At 38.3% G+C, this 21,614-nt stretch overlaps 1 protein-coding gene and 1 long non-coding RNA gene across 4 annotated transcripts in view; both read left to right on the forward strand.

The window, feature by feature from the left end:
• The window catches only part of GLRB (glycine receptor beta), an 84,409-nt gene that overhangs the window by 5,075 nt on the left and 57,720 nt on the right, over positions 1 to 21,614 (forward strand). The gene's annotated exons all lie outside the window — the stretch shown is intronic.
• On the forward strand, positions 812 to 19,798 carry LOC309628374. The gene is made up of 2 exons (XR_014244464.1): positions 812 to 5,578; positions 6,539 to 19,798. It is a non-coding gene; the product is annotated as an uncharacterized lncRNA (long non-coding RNA).

Here is a 21,614-nt window from a genome sequence, read left to right on the forward strand (position 1 = left end):
CTGATTTCTTTACATTTTTTTTTGAATAGAGTTGAAGAGCAGTGGTGTTGAATGGATATATGCAGTTGATGTGTTGTGCACGTGTAGTAAACAGGAGCAGAAACTTCCCTTTTCATTCTTGTAAGATTGGAAATAAGAGGAAAACTGTTTCTAGATGTAGAAAGGGCTTAGGACCCTTCGTATTCTAGGTTGATGTGGAGCTTGAATCGTATGATACACTCTCCCTGGCTCTTTATTATTTTTTTAACCTGTAATTGTTTTGAGAAGCTCGAAAATGATAAATTTATGCTATTATTCATTGTTTTTTGGTGTGTAACCGGAGCAGCAGTACCACGTTGACAAACTACCTGATAAATTTGAGTTCCAAAATTTTAGAAATTTAGTAGAAATTTAGGTATTAATTTAGATATTAATAAATACAAAATAAACTTTAAATAAACTTTAAATTAGAAGCTATGTTTTAGATTAAGTCCTTGGACACGGTTTAGCTTTCTGTTTTAAAGCTTGAATTTGACACTGACCTGAATCTGTTGGTGTTCTGATTTCCTATGCACGGTGCCTCAGCGATTTTGTCCAAATCTCTGGCTGTGACTCCATCTCTGCACTGTTAACGCCGAAGGTGCTGTACGCAGCCCAGCCTCGCTGAAGAATGCACCCAGACATCCACCATTTCTACCTGGTTATCCCATCTTGATCTTAAAACTCAATTCAAAATGATAAAGCCCGAGTACAGAAATCCTCCCCACCTCTCCTAATACAGTGTTTCCATTTGCATCCAAACGCAGGTCCTAGGGATCACCTGGGACCCCTCTTTCTACCGGAGCTCCTCAAGTCCAGTCGTTGCCGAGACTTCCGCGTTCAGAGTCTGTGCCACCTTGGAAGTGTGTCCCTCACTTCCTTCCCCATCGTGACGCTGCTGTCGCTTCTCCCGCCAGCCTTTCTGGCGAGCTCTTTATTAGTCTCCTCTCCTTGTCTTCCTCCACCAGTTCCTACCCCGCCCTGACCCTAGACTGCATTTTCCTCAGTGCACTCACACCACTCCAGCGCTTAGAGCCCCCCGAGGGGCTCCGTAACCTGCGGAAAAGGTTCTGATTTCTTGGCTCCGCACACACAACTCTTGCTGAACTGGCCTCTGACTCCCCCCGGCTGTATCTTTCCATCCCGGCCACGCCCTTACTCGAGTCTCATACATGCTTGCTCTTTCACACCTCCGAAGTGTTCTTCCCTTTACCAAAATGCCAGAGGTTTCCTTCTTCCATTAGTTAACCCCTGCCTCAGTGGTCTTATGAAAGTCCACAGCTGTAAATACCACGCGTTCGCTGTCGACTCCTGTATCTGTGTGCCCGGCCCAGATCTCTCAGGAGAGCGCCACATCCAGACATCCAACACTTTAATCTGACTGTCCCGTAATGACCTTACACTCAAACTTTGTTGTCTACTTTGGGAAACCTTTCCTAATCCTGACAGTCTGATTTAGACAATCACACTCTGTGCCTTCGTGGTTCCCTAATTGCCTATCCTGCTTATAAAACTATGTGGTGATATCAGCTGTAATTGTCTGCTTCCCCTACTAGATTATAAACTCCGTGAGGGCTGTGTCTTATTGACTTAGTCACCAGAGATCAACATCGTGCCTGGTACAAAATGTACATGCAATCAACATTTGTTGAAAGAGTGAATACAAACTCAAGATCGTTGACCCGTACAAGTCACTGTATCTGGATTTTGTTACAGTACTTGAAAATAATTTATATGATCTCTCTGGACAGTATGTAGACATATAGTCTCAATATAAGGAGAAGAAGGTAGTTAATGTCTAGGTTATTGGTAGAGCGTCTTCAGCCTGGATGATGGTTCCTGGTGAAAGTTTGACCTCGTGATAAACATCGTATCATGACTAAAATAAACTATACAGAGGAAACATCCAGATGGAGAGTAATGTGATACTGAAACACATGGTGGGTATGTGAGACAGAATTAGGATCTAATATGACCTTGAAGGTCCAAAGCGATGGGCTGAATCTAACGAGATTGAAGTATAAACTGCACTTTGGTTCAGAAATCATGTGTGCAAGTATAGGATGGGGAAAGCAGTGTGGCCGAACACATTTGGAAAAAATATTAAATAGTGTTGTAACCATAATACAAATGAATAATAATATACTATAGTATAGTATAATATGATATAATATGATATATAATACATATACCTGATGCAGATGAGTAACTCTGTACACTATCTTTCCATCCCAGCTAAATATAACTATATATATAGTTACTTAAGAAAGAAATTAGTGTTCTTATTTTACGAATTCTGTGTTAAGCGTATTACTAGCCTTAAAAGAATTATATTATTTAAAGCAGGACTTACAGAGATTTCTGCACTGTGCTGGTCTGTACCTTCAGGGGAGAGAAATAAGAATAGTTGAGGTAATTAAAATAATGTCATATTAGGAAGTGCCGAAGGAACTGAGGTATTTGACAGTTATCTTCAGTTTTGTGAAAACTTGTGATTTAGATGACAAAGTAGACTTTGCTGCTTGGCACCAATACTTACAACCAGGACTAATGAGTAGAACCATGAGAAGGGATATTTTTGGCTCCAAATTAGCAAGAACTTTCTAATAGCATTCTGCCAGCTATAATTGCCTGGGAACAGAGGCAGTGGAGCTCACAGTGACCCCAAGCACTCCGCCATGGGGGATAATTACTTGCAGGCATATTTGATAGAAAGTTTGAGCCTTGGGTAGGTAGTTTGGCCGGACAGCGGTGTTTAAGGACATTTCCATTTGTGAGATTTTTAAGAGTCTTTGATTCTAATATATTGTATGTGATGACGGTCTTATAATTATCCAATTGCAGAATGTTATAGAAAGAATCACCTTTTAAAAATTTAATCTCCATCCAGATTTAAATAGCTTGGCCGCTATTTTTGGTGCATTGTAGAGAGCTCTACCATATAAAATAAGTATATCTTGGTCTAATAATAAGGATTTAAAAACTTGCAGTGGTAGCATTTCTTCTTGAAATTTCACGAGTAATCAGGTTTTTTGAATATCTTTCAAACTCAGACCATCTTTTCTCTTTTCTGACCTAAACCAATCGGAATAAATATGTCAAGCTACTGTTAATCTCAAGAAATAATGATTGAGGGATGATATCTAATCAATGACTGCCATAATTGATAAGAAGAAGGCATAGGTTTATGGATTTGTGTTTATATGTCTATTGTATATGAAACCAGAACATTCTGAAATATACTTTCAGAATTCTTGATTGAATGAACAAAAACAAAACAAAACAGAACTATCTGAACCAAAACCAAAGCATTATGTGTCATTTCTATTTGTGCTCATAGCAGACACAATAACACTTTTTAATACTGAATTTGGCCCGACTGTAACCTCTTGACACATACTGACATTTTTGTCATCGCTGAGTTAGGAAACTTTGTACCATTTGTTGAGGACTGTTTGAATTTCAGGCATCTGATAGCTCACCGTAAGTGTAACTAATCTGCTTACAAGTTACATTTGAAATCTTTCTCCCATTTTGGGCCCAGACTTGTATCTTAGGTGTGAAGAAGCATCATAAGAAACCCTTAATTGATACTTGATGAGGGCTGCTATTATTTATATGACTGTTCGGTCATGTTTGCATGTATTTACTTCATCTTAATGATCTTTCCTCCAAACTGTTGGTACTCTAGCTTTAAAATCATGACGTGAAGATTTATGGTTCTGTGTGTGTAATGAGAAACAATATGACTACTTTTTATTAGTTTGTTCACAACCTAAAAAAGTTGTGTGTGTATAAATGTGTTTGATACCAATATGAGATTTTTTTTGTCTCCTTCAGAGAGATACCATTTAATGGTAGTATTTGTGGACATCAGTTCTGTGTAGTAAGAAGTGTTGAGTTAAGTATAATGTTAGCCATTTTCTTCCTATTCTGATTTTATTACCTGTTATTCATTAATAGAATGGATTGATTTCAGTTTAGTTCCATTTTCTTACTTCCTAATGGAAATGTTCAAGATAAATACATTGGCCCAAAAATGAAAGGCTGGTTGGAAACGGTTATGGAGAATCTGTACAATGGATACAATTGAAAACTGCCTGTATTGTTATTACTATAACAAAGGTAGATCAAATTTTTCATTGATGGGCAGTAATGTATTTTCTTACTACCTAATGAACAATTCTGATTTAATGGCATGATATTACTTTGCAGTCAATTGAATTAATGATCTTCCCTTTCCAAATAATTTCCTAGGTTTTGAAATCGGCATCCTCATTATTTTAGTTATTCGGGCATGAAACTTAAATGGAACCTGTTTTCTCTTAAAATGATCTCCTGTGTCTGTCCTGTTCATTGCATCTCCACTTATCGTCATTTTCAACATAGTCTGTTACAATAGTTTCCTAATTACTTGCCGTATTTTTTTCCCCGCTCATTATTATTCACCTTACATACCGTTTCCATTTTCATCTTGTTAATCTTATGTTCCAGACCCACAATGTTCCTGCCCTCAAGGATCCAGGGCAGACTGTCACTCTGACTTTCAAAGGTCTCTCTGATTTACATGCGGAACTTTGTGCGAAACTACTCTCTCATCTTAGAAAGGCTGATCTGTCCTTGTGCCAACCTGCCACTGCTTATGCTTAGACATGCTTATGGTTATAGAGCGACAACCTCCTCTTAATCTATGCAGTCCTTCAGGGCTCATCTCAGTCATTACCTTGCCTGATGAAACCTTTTAAACGATTAGAAGTGTTCACTGAAAGTAAGATTAGTGCAAATTATTAGCATGCTATGGCTGTTAGTGCACTGAGGTCTTGGACCTTGATAGAAATACAGTGTTTGCAGAGGAAAAAAAGGGTTAATTTCGTGGTGGGTATATCATACCTGGAACATTGTATTGAATTCTGGTTGCATTCGTTTGTGAGGATTGGATTTACGTGGGAGTTTGTTCAGAGAATCATGACCAGCGTTTGCAGGAACATGAAAGTCTGTGGTGTGATAGGTTTACCGTGGGTTATTTTCTTTAAGAGTAGATGAGTAATCCCCCGTTTTGAGGACTTTTCATATAATATGAACTAGAATTCATATTTAGACCTCAAGTTATAGAACCAAGACCAAAGAGAGAAACATAGAGGAAGACATTTCCATTTGGAAGGGTAGGATATAACTATCCAACGATATAACTATCCAAGGATTTCCTTGGGAGGTTCTTTGTCACCAGAGTGACGAACATAGCTTGGGTAGGGACACTACCTAAACGAAGCATCACTGGGAAGTTGCCGAATTTAAAAGTTCTTTTCACCAGGGTTTCATGAGCTTATGATTAGAGCTAAAATTAAACTCCCTCTTCTTGATCTCTTAGAATCCTTTTTGTGCATCCTGTATGTTTTGACACTTGATTAGATTTAATAGTAATATTCTTCCTTTGATGTCTTTTATTTTCTAGTTGAAATGTATATATTGTGTTAACTCTTTAGCCAAATTATAAATACTTGAGATGAGATGGCTCTCCCTCTCTATCCACTTTCATTACAGTATATCCACTTGCATTACAGTATATCCACTTGCATTACAGTATATCCACTTGCATTACAGTATATCCACTTGCATTACAGCATATCCACTTGCATTACAGCATATCCACTTGCATTACAGCATATCCACTTGCATTACAGCATATCCACTTGCATTACAGTATATCCACTTGCATTACAGCATATCCACTTGCATTACAGCATATCCACTTGCATTACAGCATATCCACTTGCATTACAGTATATACACTTTCATTACAGCATATCCACTTGCATTACAGCATATCCACTTTCATTACAGTATATCCACTTGCATTACAGTATATCCACTTGCATTACAGTATATCCACTTGCATTACAGTATATCCACTTGCATTACAGCATATCCACTTGCATTACAGTATATCCACTTGCATTACAGCATATCCACTTGCATTACAGCATATCCACTTGCATTACAGCATATCCACTTGCATTACAGCATATCCACTTGCATTACAGCATATACACTTGCATTACAGCATATCCACTTGCATTACAGCATGTCCACTTGCATTACAGCATGTCCACTTGCATTACAGCATACCCACTTGCATTACAGCATATCCACTTGCATTACAGCATATCCACTTGCATTACAGCATATCCACTTGCATTACAGTATATCCACTTGCATTACAGCATACCCACTTGCATTACAGCATATCCACTTGCATTACAGCATATCCACTTGCATTACAGCATATCCACTTGCATTACAGCATACCCACTTGCATTACAGCATACCCACTTGCATTACAGCATATCCACTTGCATTACAGCATATCCACTTGCATTACAGCATATCCACTTGCATTACAGTATATCCACTTGCATTACAGTATATCCACTTGCATTACAGCATATCCACTTGCATTACAGTATATCCACTTGCATTACAGCATATCCACTTGCATTACAGCATATCCACTTGCATTTAGTGAGCATAAATGAAGCTCTGATTCAAGGAATTTTGAAGGAGGAAGAATATATATATACACACACACTTTCATAAAGATACACACTTTCATATATATATAGTTTCATATTCTGCCTACTTCAATGTTCTTTGCATTTCAGCTACGTTTATACTTACTAAATCAAATGGAATCAAATGGGTGACTGATCAAATAGAAAAATCATAAATTAATCTTTTGATGGGTCAGTGGCTCACTGGGACCATGTTTAGAGATCACCTTGAAACATGCATTGTTTAAAATTCCCTTTGTATGTCTTCTTAATCTAGATGGATAAAACCTTGTAATCTGGGAGAAAGCCCCCTGCTGTATCTCAATTAGGACTCTTGCTGATGGGCTTTATAACTTTCAGTAAGTCATTTAATTTATTTGGGTCTCAATTTTCTCATTCTTATGGTGAAAAGTTTCATCTCAGTAGTTTCCTAATTTCATTCATTCATTCCAGCTCTATCTATTATGATGCAGTCAAGTTTTATTTATGATTGTTTTGCTACTTTTATATTCAGGGCTAACTATTCCTGTTTTTGTCAAGATTTTTCATTTTCTGATTTAGAACTAGACAAGCCTAACCAATGGAAAGAGAATACACAAAATTCTGTTTCTTAAGCAAGTTAATTACCAAGGGATCTAATTGCAGAGTTGACTTATCAAAATGTAGGTATGTAACCATCCTCCCAAGTAGAAGAATCACATGTGTGCAAGGTGAATTGTACCCATTCTTAGCTCTATAATTTTTCACAAACTGAGGAATTTGACTTACAAAAATGTGTCCTATGTTTGTCTTTTGTTTTCTTTTGGAGGTGAATAATTTCTGTAATGTAGTAAAGGATAGCATATCTTTGCCAAAGTCTCTTGTATTCTTCTTGAGCTACTACCTGAAAAAAGCACAACACTGCGGTCCTCCAGAGAGCAGAGAGCACATCATAAATGAGTTCCTTTGCCCTCAACATGGAAATTTACACTTAGAATTCAAGAAGCAAATTATTCAAATTTATGTACATACAAATAGCTCCTCTGAGAGATGCAAATAGGAAATTACCTTTCTAAGAGCTCTGATTGGAATAGCAGCAAACCAATGATTCAATCACTAATAGACTTTGTTGGAGAATGTGAAACATCTGACCTTTATTAGTCCTCCTGTGAGAAAACAGTGGGAGGAATTCTTGATGATTCGGGGGAGTTTAGGACTCCACTCCCGAGAGTAACCTAATAGAAAAGGCCCACATTTAGCGAGTGGCCTCGTAGCCTTGTTTGCATCTGTGTTCAGCTCTCAGTTACACCATGGACGTGGCTGCCGAGATAATCCTAAGGTCGTACTGCAACACCCTTTAATATCTCCCGGGAGTTCCATATGTATTTGACCGGAATATCTATAATGTTTTCGGTTTCATTCTACAGATGTTGTTTGGAATCTTCACTGGTTTATTTTGTGTGTTGATGTAGCCTTGGCTGGGTCTTCATGGTGGTGCCTCAATTCTTCACTGGCCCTTAGTGGCTGCATGTTTCTCTTTCCCTAATAATGCTTTCAGTCCTTGATCAGTACCCCTTTCGGTCTTCACCTACGATACGAACTTATACTTTAAAGAAAAAAAATAGAAGTTGCTAGACTCGAGCTCACCCACCCCTCCATCTTCCCTCCAGAGCTGCCTGTGGCATCATCCTTTCTCTTCTCCTTGGCTCCTGACCGAGAGGAAGAGGGACGTCCTTTTCTCAGTCCCAGATTCCATCCCCCACCCCCTTCTGAGACTCCCCCCATCACCACACTCTGCTTGCCCATGCTTCGTCGTCTTCTCTTTTTTGGCTCCTTTTTCTAAGGGCTTAAAAATACACTGAAGCGTCACCTACCTGAAAAAATGCATAGTTTTTTTGTTTGTTTGTTTGGCTGCACCGCGTGGCATGTGGGATCTTAGTTCCCCGGCCAGGGATCGAATCCGCATCCCCAGCAGTGGAAGCGCGCAGTCTTAACTGCTGGACCGCCAGGGAAGTCCCAAATGCAGAGTTTTGTATTCCTATTTCATCAACTGTGTTTTTTCCTCTGTGTTCATTGTCACATTTCTTAAACTGACAGCCCACAATTCCAGCTCTAATTCACTATTTTTTCCTTTTCTTTACTTGAATTTCTTTGAATTACAAAAGCCAGACATTATTGTTGTAACAAAGGAAGCAGTAGAACCACTTAATTCTCCTGTTAGTATTGACTCCTGCCACCATTCTGGTTTTTGATGAAGATATTTATTTTATTCCTTTTAAGCAAATCTGCAGAATTTCTTTGGAGTCCTTACATTACTTGACAAGGACAAATGATTGTCTTCTGCGTCCCGAAGTGATCTCTTACCCCCAACCCCTCCGCCCTGATTTGCCTTCCAGCTTTGCGTCTGCCTCTCCCGATACCCCTGATTAGACACCTTCCCAGCTATTCTTTTTTGTCTGTCCAGAAATAGTGGGTTTGACCACATATTCATATCCTGGATGTTCTTAGATGTTCATCTTGGTCCTTTTAGCTTCTTACTTATCGCTCTTTCCCTGAGTAATTTCTACCTGTGTCTGTGGTTACACGCACATCCTTATCTCCAGGTGTAACTACTCTTGCGAGTTCCAAGTCATTATTTGTAACTTGCTACTGGACCTCAGAGTTAATGTATCAAACCAGCTGTGCCATCAGCCTTCCTCAGCTCCGCACCCAGCCTTTCATGAGAAACGGCTGAAACATCTTCCATTCTGTCCCGGACGTTCACCTGGATCATCTCATCAGTTACTCATTCTGTTGATTCTTGCTCAGAAATGACTCTTGCATCTGGCTATTTCTCCGCATCTCAACGGGTGTGGTCCTTGTTGGGTTCTAATCATTTCCCCTTGAATCTGTTGTTTCAGGGACTTCCCCAGACTCCTGAATTCCATCCTGTCCTCTGTAGTTCGTCCTCTATAACAGCGGCTCTCAAACTTTGGTCTCAGGACCGCTTTACAATCTGAAGCATCTTTAAGGACACAGTGAGCTTTAGTTTGTATGGGAGTTATCTATTGATGTTGCCTTGTTATAAATTGAAACAGAAATTTTAAAAATGTTTATTAAATTACCTAAAATATACTAATTGCAGATTAACATGAATAACTTATTTTTATGAAAATTAACTATATTTTCAAAAATAACAAAATAGTGAAGAGAGTGGCATTGTCTTACAATGTACCTATCTGTTCAGTGGCTGGCATAATGGAAGACAGCTGAATTCTCATATCTGCTTCTGGATTCCGTTTGTTGTGATATATTGTTTTGGTTGAAGTAGGTGAAGAAAATATGACCTCATGCCGACATACAATTGGAAAAGGGAAGAGTATTTCAATAGCCTTTCTATAATTATGAATATTCCTTTTTAATGCCATGCCAAAATTTGACAAGTGATAGTTCCTTAAAAGTTAGTTGTGATGTAAAATCTGAAATCAAATCAGTGAACATTTTGTTCTCTGTTGTATTAAAATTTGCTTGTCTTGCATTTTGAATGGCTTTTTTTTTTTTTGCCCAAACATGAATTTATAACATGCATCGCTCATTTGGAAAATATTGGTTTGCTGGGTTTTGCAGATGTTCCAAATGTTGACAGGTTTCATTATACAGTATCAAATAATCACATCCATTAACTATTACTTTCGATCTCATTGGAAAGTCTGTTAGTATCAGGAAGTTGTCAAGTTCATGGTGGTGAATATTAAGTTTTCTAAAATTCCGGTTGTTTGAAAACTCATATTTTATTACTGGCAGCAAATACTCTCATTAGTTTTTCTTGAACTTATAGTCTCTCTTCTTTCACTTGTGAAAACTTTTTTGCCAAATATCCAAGTCTGAATCACTATAGGTTTTCCATGGTCTTCCATGAAAACAGTGTTGCATGAAAAGTCTCTTGTTCACTAGCAAGTGAAACTGTCATCCAAGTGCTGTTCTTTGGAACAATTATTGTAGTTTAGTTTTCTGTGCAGCAGAAGTGCTGTCTGGATACTTCCTATTTTTTTCATGCTGAATATTATAATAATATGGATTTAAATTGCAAAATTTAATAAATTTAATATTTTTTACTGCTTCTTTAAGAACATGACATGGGAACACCATCTTTAACATCTTTTATTTATTTTTTTACTGCTGGTGTCTAGTGGTTAAGAATACGAACGCTCTTGCTACATAAAACTATTATTTTCCTGATTTGTGCACTGACAGTCTTATCCACTGTTGCTTGTGCAACATCAGTGCAAATGTCTGCAGAGTGAAACAAAGTAAATGTTGTTTTGAGGATGATGATGATGATGATGATGATGGAGATGAAGAGAATAGTTTGACTTTCTGGATGCTCGGAAAAGGTCTTGGGCACCTTCAGGTGTCTTTGGACCACACTTTGAGAACTGCTGTTTTCTAGTATCAACAGATTTGAGATGCTCATTGTATATCCAACCATGTATTTCTCTTTTCTTTTTTTTTTTTTTAATTGGAGTATAGTTGCTTTACAATGTTGTGTTAGTTTCTACTGTACAGCAAAGTGAATCAGCTATACGTGTACATATATCCCCTCTTTTTTAGATTTCCTTCCCATTGAGGTCACCAGAGATCACTGAGCAGAGTTCCCTGTGCTATACAGTAGGTTCTCATTAGTTATCTGTTTTAATACGTTGTAGTGTATATGTGTCAATCCCAGTCTCCCAATCCGTCCCAACCTCCCCTTTACCCCCTTGGTATCCATCCACACATCTGTTTTCTATGTGTGTTACTCTATTTCTGCTTTGCAAATAGGTTCATCTGTATGGTTTTTCTAGATTCCGCATATATGCATTAATAGATGATATTTGTTTTTCGCTTTCTGACTTCTTCACTCTGTATGTCAGTCTCTAGGTCCATCCACATCTCCACAAATGACCCAATTTCCTTCTTTTTATGGCTGAGTAATATTCCATTGTATATATGTGCCTGTATATATGTGCCACACCTTCTTTTCCTGCCATGTTGAGCTTCTCAGTGCCTCTCTGTTAGTCATCTGCTGTGTTCGCTGTGACCACCTCCTGGAATCTGCCCTCCCCCTTCCCTTTCCACCTGTTACCTGCTTCCTTATCCTTCCAGCCCAGCTCAGGAGTCACCTACTCTATTAAATCCCTACTCTAGACACAATTAAATGATAGAGAAATAAAATTAACATTGACAAATTTTAACGTGAAATTAGTTGAATCAATACAGGGGAGGAAGAATGGGAAGAATGGGGTTCTAGTTCACTCTGTTACTAACTCACTGTGTGTCCTCACATAAGTCACTCTGGACCTTAATAGTCCTGACCTGTAAAATGGAGGAATTACCAATAGGATGAATGAATTTTTCATGGTCATTAGGAGAGGAGTTTGTTTTGGAGTTTTAACATGCAGAAACAATGTTGTCTTGAGTCAGATGATCTTGGTTCTGTTCTAGGAAAGATCACTTAATACACTTGTGACCTTGAATAGGCAATCATTTTGCCTTGCCTGTGCTCAGTTTTGTTACCTGTAAAATGGAAATGATAAATGCTATCTAATTTACAGCGCTTATCTGATAGTATAACTTGACAATGTATATGAAAGTATTTTCTGAACTCTAAAAGTTCTGCAAAGTGGATTACCTGTGTTTGTGATATTAGAGTTTCTTTTAAAGAGCTCAGAGGAGCTTGCATGTTTTATATTATTCTAGGTCCCTTTTTTCTGTCATTACTTAAGCTAAGTTTTACAGATGGAACACCTAATTTTACAGCTAGAAAATCCTGTGTCACCTTATTACACATCTTCTCCTTAGACTCAGGATATCAGGGCTGGGGTGGGTACAACTTGTGGCCTACCTTTCTGTGCAAGGGCAGTGCTGTGTGCTGTGTGTGGGACTCAGGACCTGCTGAATTCTCAGGCGATTCTATACAGCAGGCAGCTGCAATCTCCTTTTATATAAGAGCAACCTGTGTTGTGGAGAGTGTTTCTTAAGGTCATAAGGTTAGTCAGTGATATTCCAGTGATCTAATTCAGGTGGGAATTTTAGGCTCACTTTTTGGTTGTACGGCACATGTCATAGTTTATCCTGTTTATTTGGGAGGTGAGAACACTGAGGTCCCAGGAGGTAAGATGGCTTTGCCAGGGGCACAGCTGGGCGCCAGAGGGAAAGGTAGGCCTTCTGATTCCCAGTCCAGGTCTTTTTATGTGCTTTCTTGCCACATTGTATGTCTTTATTTAGTTGTTACCCTCACCAGTAAGACCATCTCTTTCTTTATCTTGATTTCACTTTGTGTATTTTCAAGCAACATATTAGATTTACTTGGGCTTTTACTAAGACTTAAACCTCATTGAAGTACTTTCTCTTTTTTTAAAAAATTAAATTATGTATTTATTTATTTTATTTATTCATTTTTGGCTGCGTTGGGTCTTCATTGCTGTGCGCAGGCTTTCTCTAGTTGCGATGAGTGGGGGCTACTCTTCGTTGCAGTGTGCGGGCTTCTCATTGCAGTGGCTTCTCTTGTTGCGGAGCACGGGCTCTAGGCACGTGGTCTTAGTAGTTGTGGCTCCTGGACTCTAGAGCGCAGGCTCAGTAGTTGTGGCACACGGGCTTAGTTGCTCTGCGGCATGTGGGATCTTCCCGGACCAGGGCTCGAACCCGTGTCCCCTGCATTGGCAGGTGGATTCTTAACCACTGCACCAACCAGGGAAGCCCTGAAGTCCTTTCTAAATAACAGAATGTGGCTTTCTGGCCTGTAATCTCAGAAGCTTCCTGTTCATGGATGTGTGTTCCACCTCATAAAAACTATCCTTAGTTTGATTAATGGTATTCAGTCTGGATGTTAGTGACCAATAGAGTTTTGTAAATTAGAATGCATTCTGAGTGACTATTTTCAGGAAATAGTATGTGATTCATTACCTCTTCCTGCTGAATGTACTTATACAATAAGATCTACAAAGGACATGGAGTATAAAACACATGGTTCTCTGCCTCTGTTTTCAAGAGAGAAAAAGCGATCCTTTGGTTAAACATGGCAGAGTAGAAGGATGTGCGCTCACTCCCTCTTGTGAGACCACTGGAATCACAACTAATTGCTGAACAATCATCGACAGGAAGACACTGGAACTCACCAAAAAAGATACCCCACATCCAAAGACAAAGGAGAAGCCACAGTGAGATGGTAGGAGGGGTGCAATCACAATAAAATCAAATCCCATAACTGCTGGGTGGGTGACTCACAAACTGGAGAACACGTATACCACAGAAGTCCACCCACTGGAGTGAAGGTTCTGAGCCCCACGTCAGGCTTCCCAACCTGGGGGTCCGGCAATGGGAGGAGGAATTCCCAGAGAATCAGACTTTGAAGACTAGTGGGGTTTGATTATAGGACTCTGACAGAACTGGGAGAAACAGAGACTCCACTCTTGGAGGGCACACACAAAGTAGTGTGTGCATCAGGACCCAGGGGGAAGGAGCAGTGACCCCATAGGAGACTGAGCCAGACCTACCTGCTACTGTTGGAGGGTCTCCTGCAGAGGCGGGGGGTGGCTGTGCCTCACCGTGAGGACAAGGACACTGGCAGCAGAAGTTCTGGGAAGTACTCCTTGGCGGGAGGCCTGCCAGAGTCCGCCATTAGCCCGACCAAAGAGTCCAGGTAGGCTCCAGTGTTTGGTCGCCTCAGGCCAAACAAGCAACAGTGAGGGAACTCAGCCCCACCCATAAGCAGACAAGCAGATTAAAGTTTTACTGAGCTCTGTCCACCAGAGCTACACCCAGCTCTACCCAACAGTCCCTCCCAACAGGAAGCTTGCACAAGCCTCTTAGATAGCCTTATCCACCAGAGGGCAGACAGCAGAAGCAAGAAGAACTACAGTCCTGCAGCCTGTGGAACAAAGACCACATTCACAGAAAAATAGACAAAATGAAAAGGCAGAGGACTATGTACCAGATGGAGGAACAAGATAAAACCCCAGAAAAACAGCTAAATGAAGTGGAGATAGGCAACCTTCCAGAAAAAGAATTCAGAATAATGATAGTGAAGATGATCCAGGACCTCGGAAAAAGAATGGAGGCAAAGATGGAGAAGATGCAAGAAATGTTTAACAAAGACCTAGAAGAATTAAAAACAAACACCTAGAAGAATTAAAGAACAAACAAACAGAGATGAACAATACAATAACTGAAATGAAAACTACACTAGAAGGAATCAATAGCAGAATAACTGAGGCAGAAGAACGGATAAGTGACCTGGAAGACAGAATGGTGGAAGTCACTGCCATGGTACAGAGTAAAGAAAAAAGAATGAAAAGAAATGAAAACAGCCTAAGAAACCTCTGGGACGACATTGAACGCACCAACATTCACATTATAGGGGTCCCAGAAGGAGAAGAGAGAGAGGAAGGACCCGAGAAAATATTTGAAGAGACTATAGTTGAAAACTTCCTTAGCATGGGAAAGGAAATAGCCACCCAAGTCCAGGAAGCACGGAGAGTCCCAGGCAGGATAAACCCAAGGAGAAACACACTGAGACACATAGTAATCAAATTGACAAAAATTAAAGACAAAGAAAAATTGTTAAAAGCCACAAGGGAAAAATGACAAATAACATACAAGGGAACTCCCATAAGGTTAACAGCTGATTTCTCATCAGAAACTCAACAAGCCAGAAGGGAGTGGCATGGTATATTTAAAGTGATGAAAGGGAAGAACCTACAACCAGGATTACTCTACCCAGCAAGGATCTCATTCAGATTTGACAGAGAAATCAAAAGCTTTACAGACAAGCAAAACTAAGAGAATTCAGCGCCACCAAACCAGCTCTGCAACAAATGCTAAAGGAACTTCTCTAGGCGGGTAACACAAGAGAAGGAAAAGTCTTAACAATAACAAACCCCAAACAATTAAGAAAATGGTAATAGGGACATATATATTGATAATTACCTTAAATATGAATTGGATTAAATGCACCAACCAAAAGACACAGGCTCCCTGAATGGAATGAAAACAAGACCCATATATATGCTGTCTACAAGAGACCCACTTCAGACCTACGGACACATACAGACTGAAAATGAGCAGATGGAAAAAGATATTCCATGCAAATGGAAAGCAAAAGAAAGCTGGAGTAACAATACTCATTTCAGATGAAATAGACTTTAAAATAAAGAATGTTACAAGAGATAAGGACACTACATAATGATCAAGGGATCAATCCAAGAAGAAGATGTAACAATTATAAATATATATGCACCCAACATAGGAGCATCTCAATACATAAGGCAAATGGTAACAGCTATAAAAGAGGAAATCAACAGTAACACAATAATATTGGGGGACTTTAACACTTCACTTACACCAATGGACAGATCATCCAGACAGAAAATTAATAAGGAAACACAAACTTTAAATGACACAATAGACCAGATAGATTTAATTGATATTTATAGGACATTCCATCTGAAAACAGCAGATTACACTTTCTTCTTAACTGCACATGGAACATTTGCCAGGATAGATCACATCTTGGGTCACAAATCAAGCCTTGGAAAATTTTAAAAAATTGAAATCATATCAAGCATCTTTTCCAGTCACAACACTATGAGATTAGAAATCAGTTACAGGGGAAAAGATATGTAAAAAACACAAACACATGGAGGCTAAAGAATACATTACTAAATAACCAAGAGATCGCTGAAGAAATCAAAGAGGAAATAAGAAAACACCTAGAGATGAATGACAATGAAAACATAACCATCCAAAACCTATGGGATGCAGCAAAAGCAGATCTAAGAGGGAAGTTTATAGCAATACAATCTTACCTCAAGAAACAAGAAAAATCTCAAATAAAAAATACAACCTTACACATAAAGGAAATAGAGAAAGAAGAACAAACAAAACCCAAAGTTAGTAGAAGGAAAGAAATCATAAAGATCAGAGCAGAAATAAATGAAGTAGAAACAAAGAAAAAATAACAAAGATCAATGAAACTAAAAACTGGTTCTTTGAGAAGATAAACAAAATTGATAAACCTTTAGCCAGACACATCAAGAAAAAGAGGGAGAGGAGTCAAATCAATAAAATTAGAAATGAAAGAGGAGAAGTGACAAGGGACACCACAGAAATGCAAAGCATCATAAGAAACTACTACAAGCAACTCTATGCCAGTAAAATGAACAACCTGGAAGAAATGGACAAATTCTTAGAAAGGTATAACCTTCCAAGACTGAACCAGGAAGAAATAGAAAATATGAACAGACAAATCACAAGTAATGAAATTCAAACTGTGATTAAAAATCTTCCAACAGACAAAAGTCCCGGACCAAATGGCTTCACAGTTGAATTCTTTCAAACATTTAGAGAAGTGCTAACACCCATCTTTCTCAAACTCTTCCAAAAAATTACAGAGGAAGGGACACTCCCAAACTCATTCTATGAGGCCACCATCACCATGATACCAAAACTAGACAAAAATACTACAAAAAAAGAAAATTACAGACCAATATCACTGGTGAATATAGATGCAAAAATCCTCAACAAAATACTAGCAAACAGAATCCAACAACACATTAAAAGGATCATACACCATGATCAAGTGGGATTTATCCCAGGGCTGCAAGGATTCTTTAATATACACAAATCAATCAATATAGTACACCAAATTGAAGTATGAAAACCATATGATCATCTCAACAGATGCAGAAAAAGCTTTTGATAAAATTCAACACGCATTTATGACAAAAACTCTCCAGAAAGTGGGCACAGATGGAACCTACCTCAACATAATAAAGGCAAACATCATTCTCAATGGTGAAAAACTGAAAGCGTTTCCTCTAAGATCTGGAAGAAGACAAGGATGGCCACTCTTGCCACTATTATTCAACATAGTTTTGGAAGTTCTTGCCATGGCAATCAGAGAAGAAAAAGAAAGAAAAGGAATACAAATTGGAAAAGAAGAAGTAAAACTGTCACAGTTTGCAGGTGACATGATACACTACATAGAGAATCCTAAAGATGCCACTGCAAAACTACTAGAGCTGATCAATGAATTTGGTAATGTTGCAGGATACAAAATTAATGCATAGAGATCTCTTGCCTTCCTATACACTAACAACGAAAGATCAGAAAGAGAAATCAAGAAAACAATCCCATTCACCACTGCAACAAAAAGAATAAAATACCTAGGAATAAACCTACCTAAGGAGGTAAAAGACCTGTACTCAGAAAACTATAAGACACTGATGAAAGAAATCAGATGACACAAACAGATGGAAAGATATACCATGTTCTTGGATTGGAAGAATCAATATTGTGAAAATGACTGTACTACCCAAAGCAATCTACAGACTCAATGCAATCCCTATCAAATTACCAATGGCAGTTTTTACAGACCTAGGACAAAAAATCTTAAAATTTGTATGGAGACACAAATGACCCCAAATAGCCAAAGCAATCTTAAGGGGAAAAAAAAAAAAACAAAAAAACGGATCTGGAGGAATCAGACTCCCTGACTTTAGACTATACTACAATGCTACAGTAAACAAGACAATATGGTACTGGCACAAAAACAGAAATATAGATCAATGGAACAGGATAGAAAGCCCAGAGATAAACCCACACACCTATGCTCGACTAATCTATGACAAAGGAGGCAAGGATATACAATGGAGAAAAGACAGTCTCTTCAGTAAGTGGTGCTGGGAAAACTGGACAGCTACATGTAAAAGAATGAAATTAGAACACTCCCTAACACCATACACAAAAATAAACTCAAAATGGATTAGAGACCTAAATGTAAGACTGATCACAGCAAGATCTTTTCTGACCCACCTGCTAGAGTAACAGAAATAAAAACAAAAATAAACAAATGGGACCTAATGAAACTTAAAAGCTTTTGCACAGCAAAGGAAACTATAAACAAGATGAAAAGGAATCCCTCAGAATGGGAGAAAATATTTGCAAATGAATCAATGGACAAAGGATTGATCTCCAAAATATATAAACAGCTCATGCAGCTCAATATTCAAAATACAAGCAACCCAATCAAAAAATGGGCAGAAGACCTAAATAGACATTTCTCCAAAGAAGACATACAGATGTACAAGAGGCACATGAAAAGCTGCTCAGCATCACTAATTATTAGAGAAATGCAAATCAAAACTACAATGAGGTATCACCTCACACTGGTTAGAATGGGCATCATCAGAAAATCTACACACAACAAATCCTGGAGAGGGTGTGGAGAAAAGGGAATCCTCTTGCACTGTTGGTGGGAATGTAAACTGGTACAGCCACTATGGAGAACAGTATGGAGGTTCCTTAAAAAGCTAAAAATAGAACTACCATATGACCTAGCAATCCCACTCCTGGGCATATACACAGAGAAAACCATAATTCAAAAAGACACATGCACCCCAGTGTTCATTGCAGCACTATTTACAATAGCCAGGTCATGGAAGCAACCTAAATGCCCATCGACAGATGAATGGATAAAGCTGTGGTACATATATACAATGGAATATTACTCAGCCATAAAAAGGAACAAAATTGTGTCATTTGCAGAGATGTGGAGACTGTCATACAGAGTGAATTAAGTCAGAAAGAGAAAAACTAATATCATATATTAACACATATATGTGGAACCTAGAAAAGTGGTACAGATGAACCGGTTTGCAAGGCAGAAATAGAGACACAGATGTAGAGAACAAACGTATGGACACCAAGGGGGGAAAGTGGCAGGGTGGTGGTGGTGGTGGGATGAACTGGGAGATTGGGATTGACATGTATATACTAATATGTATAAAATAGATAACTAATAAGAACCTGCTGTATAAAAAAATAAAATAAAATTCAAAAACAAAAACAAAAACAACAAAAGAGGGAGAAAAAGCAATAGACTAATTCTTCAGAGATAGAAAGGTGAATTGTCTTTCAGTGGCAATAACACATGCCTTTATTCTCTCTTCTAGAATACTAAATTGGAACTTCTGGTTTTAACTAATCAGTAATTCTAATATAATCTTTTGATTGCTTTGTACAATCTCTCTCTTCACGTATGTATGTGTGCAAGTGTTTGTGTCTGACTATATGAGTGTATGCACACATCATTAAACACAAAAGTTGTTTTTGTGTTATTGTTTTTAAACATTTTTGAAGTATAATTTGCTGACAGAAAAGTGCACTAATCTTAAGTATACAACTTAAGTGTTCGCATGTAAGCATGTAACCAGCACTGAGATCTAGAAATAGAACATTACCAAAGCCTTAGCAGCCACTCACTGTCTTCTTCCCATTACTCACTGCCTTCTCGAAGATGACCATACTGTATATTGTTTGCCCATTTTTGAAATGTATATAAATGGAGTAATCCTGGAAGTATCTGTAAGATTGATCCATAATGTTAAATGTAGCAATAGTTCAGCTGTTTTCATTGCTGCATAATAATCCATTATAGAAATCGCTATCCTTTATTTTTCTATCCTACTCTTTGTAGACATTTGTGTTGTTTCCAAATAGGCACACACACACACACACACACACACACACACACACACACACCCTAATAAAGACTTTTATGGAGAATATATAGGGAACTTTTAGAAATCATTAGGAAGAGGGCAGACAGCCTAATTGAATATGACCAAATGATGGTAGCCAAAAGGCCAAAAGCATATGTAAAGATGATCAACTTCACTACTTATCACGGAAATGCACATTAAAATTACAATGGGATACTATTATACAGCTACCAGAGTGGCTAAAATGGAAACAGAAGGGAAATACCAGGTGTGAATGAGAACGTGAACAAGTACAATCCTCATGTACCGCCGGTGAAAGTTCAAATTGGCATCAACATCTGATAAACCATTTGGCAGTATCTTCTGAAACGGAAAACTCATATACCCTATGACCCAGCCGTTTTATTCCCAGATATATCTCAGCAGAAACATGTACACATGTTTACCAAAATCTATAACAAATAAAAGTTCATAGGAGCACTGTTTGAAATTACCAAAAATATAATTCATCTTTTTTAAGCTTGGCTGTGCTTCTTTGATTCAAAGAATTCAACATTTTTCAGACTAAAATAATGTTCAGCATCACTTAGGTTGGGCAATTGGAATTTCGGTAGTACAAAGATAGATTGAGTTGGCTAGAATAAGAATCGTATGAAAAAGGCAAAATTGACATTTGAAGCTGTAATTAAAATATCCATGATAAAGAGAAACCCCTTTAAGTTATTCCTGGAATTACTGTGCGTCTTCTTACTTAGCAAAATTAGGTGGGTCTAGTCAGCTCTGAATTATCAGTGGAATAGGAGTAGTTCTACACTTAGCTCTAAATAAAAGGTACAACCATTAGTATTTTGAGTGCATTTATAATATTATATTCTGGGATTTCACAAACCTTAGGCAAATTTCCAACTTAGAGCAAATGGAAAAAGATCTCTGTATGACTCTTAACTGGCTTACTCTTTCTCATTTCATTTTTTCAAAGTGAATCATTTAGTTCATTCAGTTACTCTTTATTGAGCATCTGCTCTGTGCACCTACTAACCTTGCCATTTATTCTGCACTAGCGCACAGATTCAAGGCAAAATACCTTACCTACAGAGGCGTAGGAGTGAAAATCTTCTGATGACAGAACATCAGCTGTCTTTCTCCTAAGCCTCTGTTACAGAAGCGTACGGGATCTGTAAAACATGCGTAGGCTTTAAATGAGGGACTCCTCTGTGCTGTGCAGTGGATGTCGGGTGTGGTTTATCCTTCCATTTCCCTGGATTCCAGAATCTTCCTTTACAGACCTTCAGATTGCTTTCTTGCCATATATCCGTCTGTCTTTGGAGACCTGTTTCTAAGCAATATTGCACAAATCACCTTTCAAAAGTGCGTAACATTTTACGGGAAAACCTAATTGAACAGGAATATTAAAATGAAGACTTCCTTATGGACAGCAGATAAATGACCTTGCAGGGGAAGAAATAGCATCGATAAGCCATGACCCGCTATTCTCTTTTACATGTTATTCTAAACACTTCATATCCGAAATGAAAATAGTTTTTGAAAT

Source organism: Balaenoptera borealis (assembly GCF_965194805.1).
Source record: "Balaenoptera borealis genome assembly, chromosome: 4".
NCBI lineage: Eukaryota > Metazoa > Chordata > Mammalia > Artiodactyla > Balaenopteridae > Balaenoptera > Balaenoptera borealis.